Source organism: Polypterus senegalus, chromosome 10 (genome assembly GCF_016835505.1).
Source record: "Polypterus senegalus isolate Bchr_013 chromosome 10, ASM1683550v1, whole genome shotgun sequence".
Taxonomy (NCBI): Eukaryota; Metazoa; Chordata; class Cladistia; order Polypteriformes; family Polypteridae; genus Polypterus; species Polypterus senegalus.
Window position 1 is genome coordinate 23,875,817 of NC_053163.1, and position 8,585 is coordinate 23,884,401.

General features: G+C 40.5%; 1 long non-coding RNA gene across 1 annotated transcript; it reads left to right on the plus strand.

Moving 5' to 3' along the window:
- Positions 1 to 3,044: 3,044 nt before the first annotated feature.
- On the plus strand, positions 3,045 to 3,974 carry LOC120536204. Its single transcript, XR_005635060.1, has 2 exons — positions 3,045 to 3,150; positions 3,616 to 3,974. It is a non-coding gene; the product is annotated as an uncharacterized LOC120536204 (long non-coding RNA).
- The last annotated feature ends 4,611 nt before the right edge of the window (positions 3,975 to 8,585 follow it).

An 8,585-nucleotide genomic window follows, 5' to 3' on the forward strand; every position in this document is an offset into this window, starting at 1 on the left:
ATCAATAAACGCACACATACACTATGATCTGAACACAATCCAGAATGTCTAAAAATAAAGAAAACCGTCCCAGTCCCAGTGAGGCATTATGCAGGCCTATTATTGTTAGTATAAAGGAGCCACAGTAGCATTTCTTGACTAACTGAATGGTGTTTGAGAAATTGCCTTATGGGTGAGGACCTATGGGCAGACCAATGACATGCTGTAGAGTCCGTATCTTTTACCTGGCCTAAGTATGTCTCCTAATTCACCATGGGGGACTGAAAGATGTTGCTGAGGAAAGGGTGTTCTAGTTAAACCAGCTCCACGTATTGCTACAGAGAACCTCATCGGGATAGGTGGCATGAAAATGATGAAGATGAGCTGTTTGAGTATTTATTATATAAAATCTTTCAATATAAATTAAATAATTTGACCTGAAATATGTTCTGTTCCCTCCAAAGTACACTGAATAACAAAGAATAACTGATTTAGAGAAAACCAAAGGAGCAGCCATTTCAGCCATTGTATAGTGCCGAGTGTATGTGGTGATCATGGTACTGTAAAATAATCATTTTGGTATCGTAGAGCTAAGCCCCTTGGGTGATGCTGGATTATGTGAATTTCCCCTTGGGATTAATAAAGTATCTTATCTTATCTTATCTTATCTTATCTTATCTTATCTTATCTTATCTATCGGTATTTGACTGTTAATTTTTTCCTGCTTAAAAACATATCTGATATATAGTTGTACATTTATACTATTGTTGCTCATCATACTAGGCAAATTCATTTTAATAATCTGTTGAAATGTCAAGACTCCACTGTGTAAATTCTAAACACCATGCATCCCCTTTCTTCTCATCAATAGACAACATTTTAATTTTCCTTAAAGTATATTGATTGGGATGGCATAGTTGAATGACTCTTCATCATAGACCCAGGAACATCCGTTGGATTCTTGATCTATTTACTGTTGCTGAGATTGTGTAGTCTTAATTTTTTTATGGGCTTTCTCATGGTACTCATTTATTCCTCTTGTATATCAAATCAATGTGTAACTTGTTTAAGCACATGTGCCCTCTGATGAACTGGTGTTCACTTAAGTGTTGGTTCCAGTGTTGTACCTGAAACTGCTGGCATATGTTTTGGCACCTTCTGGCATGCACTGGAAGGAAGGGGTCCAGAAAATGAATAAAGTGATTTGTTTTATTTATATAACACAATTATTCGTTACAGCTTTATTAATTGAGTGCTACACAAAATCTTAATGGAGGCTGCATCGATTAATAACTGTTAGTCCAGTTGGTTATTTTCATAGCAAGGTCTTCATATAAATAAATAAATAATTTTTTTATAATCGTACATATTTTAAGTAGCTTTCTAGACTACAGGGAACCTCCCCCTATTCATATCTTTCAGTATCAAGGAAGGAGGACCAGTGTTTGCTTTGAATTGGATTATAATGTTAATAAAATGGAATTCTCCCTTTCAATCCAAAATCGTAATTTATTGGCATTATTATATTATTCATCCAAAACCTTTTTTAGCCTGCAAAAACTGATGATTATTATTTTGTTACTGGATGAGTGTAGACATAATTTAAATTGTTTTAGGATCCCTGTGCTAAAAACAAATGCACATTTTGAAAACAATATTTGTCAGTGTACTCGCATCGTCAAGTGAAAGAGTGGAGATATTCATAAAGAATACTACTAAACTACAAAACCACACTCGGAGGGTGTAAAAGAAAGCATCGGTTCCTGCCTAATCATTTGAAGTTTCTGAAAAAGTGTTCCCATTAGTAATTTACCTTGTTTCAAAGAAAATATCGATAATTGACATCGAATCAATTAAATTCTCTGGAAGTGATGAATGTGGAGTTGGTTGTGTGATTTCTTACAGCTGTTCAGATTAACATAACCCTAACTGTTATTTTCCTCAGCCTATTCTGAATTTGATTTCACACACAGAAACACAAAAAATATGGCTATTTCATATGTCTCGATAGGGGTGGCACATTGGCACAGTGGTAGCGCTCTTGCCTTGCAGTAATGAGACCAGTATTCAAGTCCCAGGGTTAGAGGTTAGGGCAAGGGGTCGTCAATCACAGTCCTGGATGGAGGCCCACAGTCGCTGCGGGTTTTTGTTCCGACCCAATTGCTTAATAAGAAACGCTTATTGCTCAAGTAACACTTTCGCGTTACTTTAGTTGTCTCACTCGTTAAGATTTTGAACCGTTATTGCTTATCTTAGTCTTAAACTTCTGTATTCCTGGTTTTTAATTGGTAATGCAAATGACAAAGGAGAGCAGCATTTCTCCAATTAGCTTGTTACCATTTACACGCATGTGTATTTATTGTGCACTATTTGGTTTAAGTAAATACTTGGAAGGAAAGTGAAGAGGAAAAAGTGAAGGACTGAGAATTACTCCTCCATTTTAGCCATCAAATTGTTTCGATGATATCCTTCGAAAGGGGAAGAAAATCTAGGATATGAGAATTACCTGACATGGCAGAGTTAAAGTACTAACAAGCCATGAAATTAAATAATTCACAAGAATTGCTTTCTAATTAAGCAACCAGGTTAGAACAAAAACCTGCAGCCACTGCGGCCCTCCAGGACTGTGATTGAGGACCCCTGGGTTGGGGTTTGCATGTTCTCCGTGTGTCTATGTGGATTTCCTTTGGGTGTTCTAGTTTCTTTCCACTGTCAAAAGACATGCAGGTTAGGTGAATTGGCAATGCTAAATTGACCCCCTGTGAGTGGTGTGTTCGCCCTGTGATGGACTGGCACCCTATGCAGGGTGTGTTCCTGCCTTGTGCCCTGTGCTAACTAGGAGAGGCTCCTGTACCCCAGCGACCCTGGTCTGGTTTAAGTGGGTTGAAAAAAATCACATGATGTGATATATGCCTCATTAAGGCAAAAAACATTTGGTTTTAACTTTTGCCAAGTCTGGTCCAACTCATTCTGCAAGCCATCCTATGAAAATCCTCACCCAGTCAGTCCCCAGTAAAGTGTATTCTGTTGCATAATTGAATTTTTTTTTTTTTTTTAACTTTTCCCAGTGGCACACTGTGCATCCTCTCAAATGATTATACTGCATTGGACGAACTGCAGAGCAGACAAATGTTCCATCTGCTTACCCATCAGATGCCAGCTGCGCTTAAAGTAAGTATCATGTTAAAAGACTTAACTTTTTATTGTGGGAAGGTTTCCCCCTTTTCCTGTACCTTAATAATAGGAATTGTGATGCTGTCTACTGGTACGGACGTGAATATCATTAAACAGTGGTGCTTGGATTGTTTCAAATGCTGCAAGTAATCCAGCAGCCCAGAAATGCATTAACCACTTTACAAAAATAGATGGATGGGTTGATTGGCTTTTCAGCAAATAACGATTCTGTAAACTGTTAGCAGTTAGAAAAGAATTGATCGTTAATTGTTGATATGGACTCCTCCAGTTTGAGTATCTCCTGTTGGTCAGATTAGTATGAAAGGGTTAATGGAGCAGTGCTATTTGGTTTTTATTATGTTATGTTTTTATGTAAAATATACATTATTAGGTGTTCTCTTAGCGAAACGTGACTGTTAAACAGATGTTTGTTTTAATATCTTCTTTATGTTCTTAATTCAGGTTTCTGGTGGAAGCAGCATGAACTGAACTGTCCAGATGTGCTGTAAATTCAGTGATGAAGCATTTCTTGTGCAGTACATCAACAGGAGAGAACCCGATTTAATTTTTTTTGTCAACAAGATATTATATGCACCAATATGTTTTATTCCCCAAATTTGAAGTTTTCGTATTGTAAAGTACTTTTTTATTGGTGTATTTTGAGAACTAATAGCTTCTTGACTTGTATAGTGAGGCATTTCACTCCCTAGACCTGACTTAAGTGGTCACAAAAGGTTTAGGAAATGTATGAACACAAGTTGTACTGCTGGCAAACTGACCACAAGGGGGCGCATACACCACAGATATAGACTGTCATAGAAGTACAATATAAAAAGATGTGCACAATATACTTCTGTGAAGATGGAGAAACAGATGGCTGCATAAGCACAACGTTTTCATGGTTTAGGGTTAGGTAGCTAATTGGTAACAAGATGTTTTATTACATATACCATATAGATGAAATATAGAAAAATATATATGTGTGTGTTATAGAGTGAACTGTAGTCGGTCTTGCTTTCTGTATTTTTTTCACACAGCAGGCATGCTAATAGGTTGCTTACAATTATTACATGAGAATGACTACTGTTAGTAATGGTAACAACATTAAAGCAACTATATTGTTCTATTAAAAAGAGTTCTAAATCATTGCAAGAAAATTCAGAATACCTGAACACGCCAGATGGATCATACAAATGAACTGGCATCAAATCGGACAATATTGCATTGAAATAATATAAGAGTTCAGTGAAAAAGTAAGTAAAAAGTCATTCATGAGTGAATTACTTTATCCTTTCAGTCCCACATCAATAACATCTCCCAGTCTGCATATTTTAACTTGCGTAACATTAATCGTATTCGCCCCTCCGTCACTCCCCACACCACTGCTATCCTCGTTCATAGCCTTGTCACTGCCTGGACTATTGCAATTCCCTTTTCTTTGGTCTTTCTCGCTAATCTCTTTATAAGCTTCAACTGGTCCAGAATTCAGCTGCCTGCATCATTACTAGAACCCCCTCTGTTCACCATATCACTCCCATCTTGCAGCAGCTTCACTGGCTTCCGGTTAAGTTCCGCATTCAATTCAAAATTCTTCTGTTAACTTCTAAGGCTCTCCACAACCTTCCCCCTCCATATCTGTCTGACCCTCTCCATGTTTTCATTCCCTCCTGCGCCCTTAGATGCTCTTCCTCCATCCACTTGACTGTCCCCTTCGTCTGTCTTACCACCATGGGGAGCAGAGCATTCAGTTGCTGTGCTCCCCAGCTCTGGAACTCACTACCATCTGAGCTTAGAAGTATTGAATCTTTTCCACTTTTCAAATCTAAACTTAAAACTCATTTGTTTCAGACTGCTTTTTCTCTTTGATTACAATTGCTCTGTCTGATTTTAATTTAGTAATTTAATTTTGTTTATAATCTGTGTTTTATCAGTTGTTCGTGTCCTTGAGTGTTTAGAAAGGTGCCTACAAATAAATAAAATGTATTATTAAAATGTGTTAAGGATTTTAGTATTGGTAATACCTGGGACATCTGAGTTCAATGCAGTAAATGTTTACTTTTTTTTTAATAGTTACTAGAGTTGCTGGTAATCATGAATTCTCTTTTCTAATTTTATATACACTATAATTTTATGTACAGCATATGCATATACAGGATGTATACTTTGCTGTGAGTTCCAAGTAAAAACTTTTTGCTTTAATTCCTGGGGTGTATGTGGTGTTCATGTCCAGCATGATTTAAACAGTTTTTGAGAGAGACATCAGCTTGGCATTTCTGTTGTGTAGACCCTTGGTATTCAATAGTCTGGATGTGTTTGGTAAACTAAATAAAAAGGATTCACCATGGTTCCCTTTTTTAATCATCCTGGTGCCCTATCCAGAGTTGGTTCCTAACCTGTACTTAATAATAATAATAATTCTTTACTTTTGTGTAGTGCTTCCCTCACCACTAAGCAGGGGTGTTGCACAGAACCTTGGGCCCCTATACAGACATGAGCAGTCTCTGTGGGCCTCTTCTTCTCAATCCACATCTGTCACAAGTCCTTTTCATTCCAGGCTACGAAGGCCCCCCCGACTCAATCAGTGGTCCCTGGGTAATCATTACCCCCACCCCCCTCAAACTACAACACCCATGCTGTAAGGTTGTGGGGACTGTGTTGGTATGATGGTGCAGATCAGCTCCCCATTTCTGGGTCCTTCTGGGAGCCACCACCACCGATAACGTACCCAAGGGATGAACCTAGCTGAGGTTTACATACACACAGAAAGGGCTTTGTGTATAAGTGATAAGTGCTTTTATTTAAAATAATTCAAAACCAAGGTGTCCAAAACAGTGCAGTGCTCAAAACGTTCCTCATAAATAAACAATCCATTAAAACAAGTGATGGTGGAAGTTAAAAAACAGGTCAATAAATAATCCACTAAAAGCACTGGAGGTTTAAAACCAGAGACAGTCCACAAAACGATGAGCCCAAATGTTCCACTTTAACACCTGGCGCCTCCTCCCCTTATCCTGTTCAGACCTCGCGCTGACGGGTGCAGTCAACCTTCTTACAAGGGTCTGAGTTCCTGCTGTCCCATGCAGGGCCGGCACCACCATTAAGGTGAATTAGGCATTCGCTTAGGGTGCCGATCATAGGATGGGGGGCCCAGTCACACGGGTTAGCTATCAAACAGTTGGTAGGTGCACTGATAAGCATGGCCTAGGGTGCAAAATAATGTAGCACTGGCACTGGTCCCATGGCTCCCAATCCGAACCCAGGCTTGGGTCCCTATTGTACATGGCTCTCCATAGGGCTCCGAGCCTCACATGTCCCTTACCACAAGTCCTTCAGGGAGACACCACTTGCATGTCGGGCTGCTCCTACTCCCAGGCAAGCCCTCAGTAGAACTGCCCTTTCCTCAGCGTCAGGCTCCTGTCACCCTGAAGGTCATTCCCGACCACCTGCCTCTTGCACCTTGCTGCATAGACGCTGTACTTGCTTGCTTACTTTCTCTCTCCCCATCTCAGTCTCTCTCTGCTTCTCTCCCTATAACCTCCATCTCTCCTTCGTCTTTCTCCCTTTTCACTTGCTCGCTGGCCAGTCTATTTTCTTCTTCACCCTTTCGTTTTTTTTCTTCTACCTTTCGGACCACCCCCCTTTTCTGTGCAGTGCAGGCTCCTTTGACTCTACTGCCACATTAGGCACGGCCGTGAGGAGCTGCGCCCTCCGTGGCATCATTGGGGTACCTAACTGACGTTTATGTGGCACGATCAGCCAGTAGTTCAATTAACCGTTAAAGTGAATTGCACTCACGCACACCAGCGCCCAATTGATGTCTGCTTTTTTCTTGGGTGTGACCATTTATTTAAAAATGGACCTCTAATTTCCCAGGTGCGAACGGGCTATACCAGTTTGACACACCTGATTTACAGTTTTAAGTTTGTGCTGGACCATCTAATATGATGAAGAATCTTTTTTTTCCTTTGATTCCAAGGTTACCAGTGTCTCATACATCTTTCCCATGGGCAGGAGATCAGCTTGAAAACAGAACAGTAGCATTAAGTACCACAGCAGGACCCTGAGAAAAGCAGAACGGAGGAAGGCTAGTAACGATTCATGCTTACTGTATTACTTATATTTTTTAAACAGATAACCAGGACTGTTTCTAGGCGTTGTCGGTCTAGGCAAGCATCTAGGGTGCCCTCTAGTCATCAGGAAGTATTACTGCAGCCCCATGTACAGACTTCTATCTTTATTTTGCTTAGAAAAAAGGCGTATGATGAGTTGTATGAAAGGTTAGACACTAAGGATGGAGAAAAGGACCGATTGGCTAGACAGAGGAACTGAGCTGGGAAAGATGTGCAGCAGGTTAGGGTAATAAAGGATAAAGATGGAAACTCATAAGCGAGGAGAGTGTGTTGAGCAGATGGAAAGAGTATTTTGAGAGGCTGATGAATGAAGAGAACAAGAGAGAGAGAGAGAAAGAGGTTGGATGATGTGGAGATAGTGAATCAGGAAGTGCAACGGATTAGCAAGGAGGAAGTAAGGGCAGCTATGAAGAGGATGAAGAATGGAAAAACCATTGGTCCAGATGACATACCTGTGGAAACATGAAGGTGTTTAGGAGAGATGGCAGTGGAGTTTTTAAACAGATTGTTCAATGGAATCTTGGAAAGTGAGAGGATGCCTGAGGAGTGGAGAAGAAGTGTATTGGTACCGATATTTAAGAATGAGGGGGATGTGCAGGACTGTAATAACTACAGGGAGATAAAATTGATGAGCCACAGCATGAAGTTATGGGAAAGAGTAGTGGAAGCTAGGTTAAGAAGTGAGGTGATGATTAGTGAGCAGCAGTATGGTTTCATACCAAGAAAGAGCACCACAGATGCGATGTTTGCTCTGAAGATGTTGATGGAGAAGTTTAGAGAAGGCCAGAAGGAGTTACATTGCATCTTTGTGGACCTGGAGAAAGCATATGACAGGGTGCCTCGAGAGGAGTTGTGGTATTGTATGAGGAAGTCGGGAGTGGCAGAGAAGTACGTAAGAGTTGTACAGGATATGTACGAGGGAAGTGTGACTTGTTTTGTATCCCATTCTTGGCATCACGTCTGGAGGAAACCATGGCACCGCTTATCATCTGCATGGTGCCATTCCATTCAGTAAAGCATAGTGGTGGCAGCATCCATGCTGTGGGGTTGTTTTTCAACGATGGGGTCTGGAAGACTAGACAGCGTTGAGGCAAAGCTGAGCAAAGCAAAGTACAGAGATATCCTTAATGAAAACCTTCCCTTGACTGGTCTGGACCTCAGACTGGGCCAAAGGTTCACCTTCCAATAGGACAACGACTGCACACACAAAGCAAAGGCAATGAAAGGACTGGCTTCGGGACAATTCTGGGAATGTTACCCTGCTAGAGCATGGACTTGAACTTAACTGAAAATGTCCTTGAG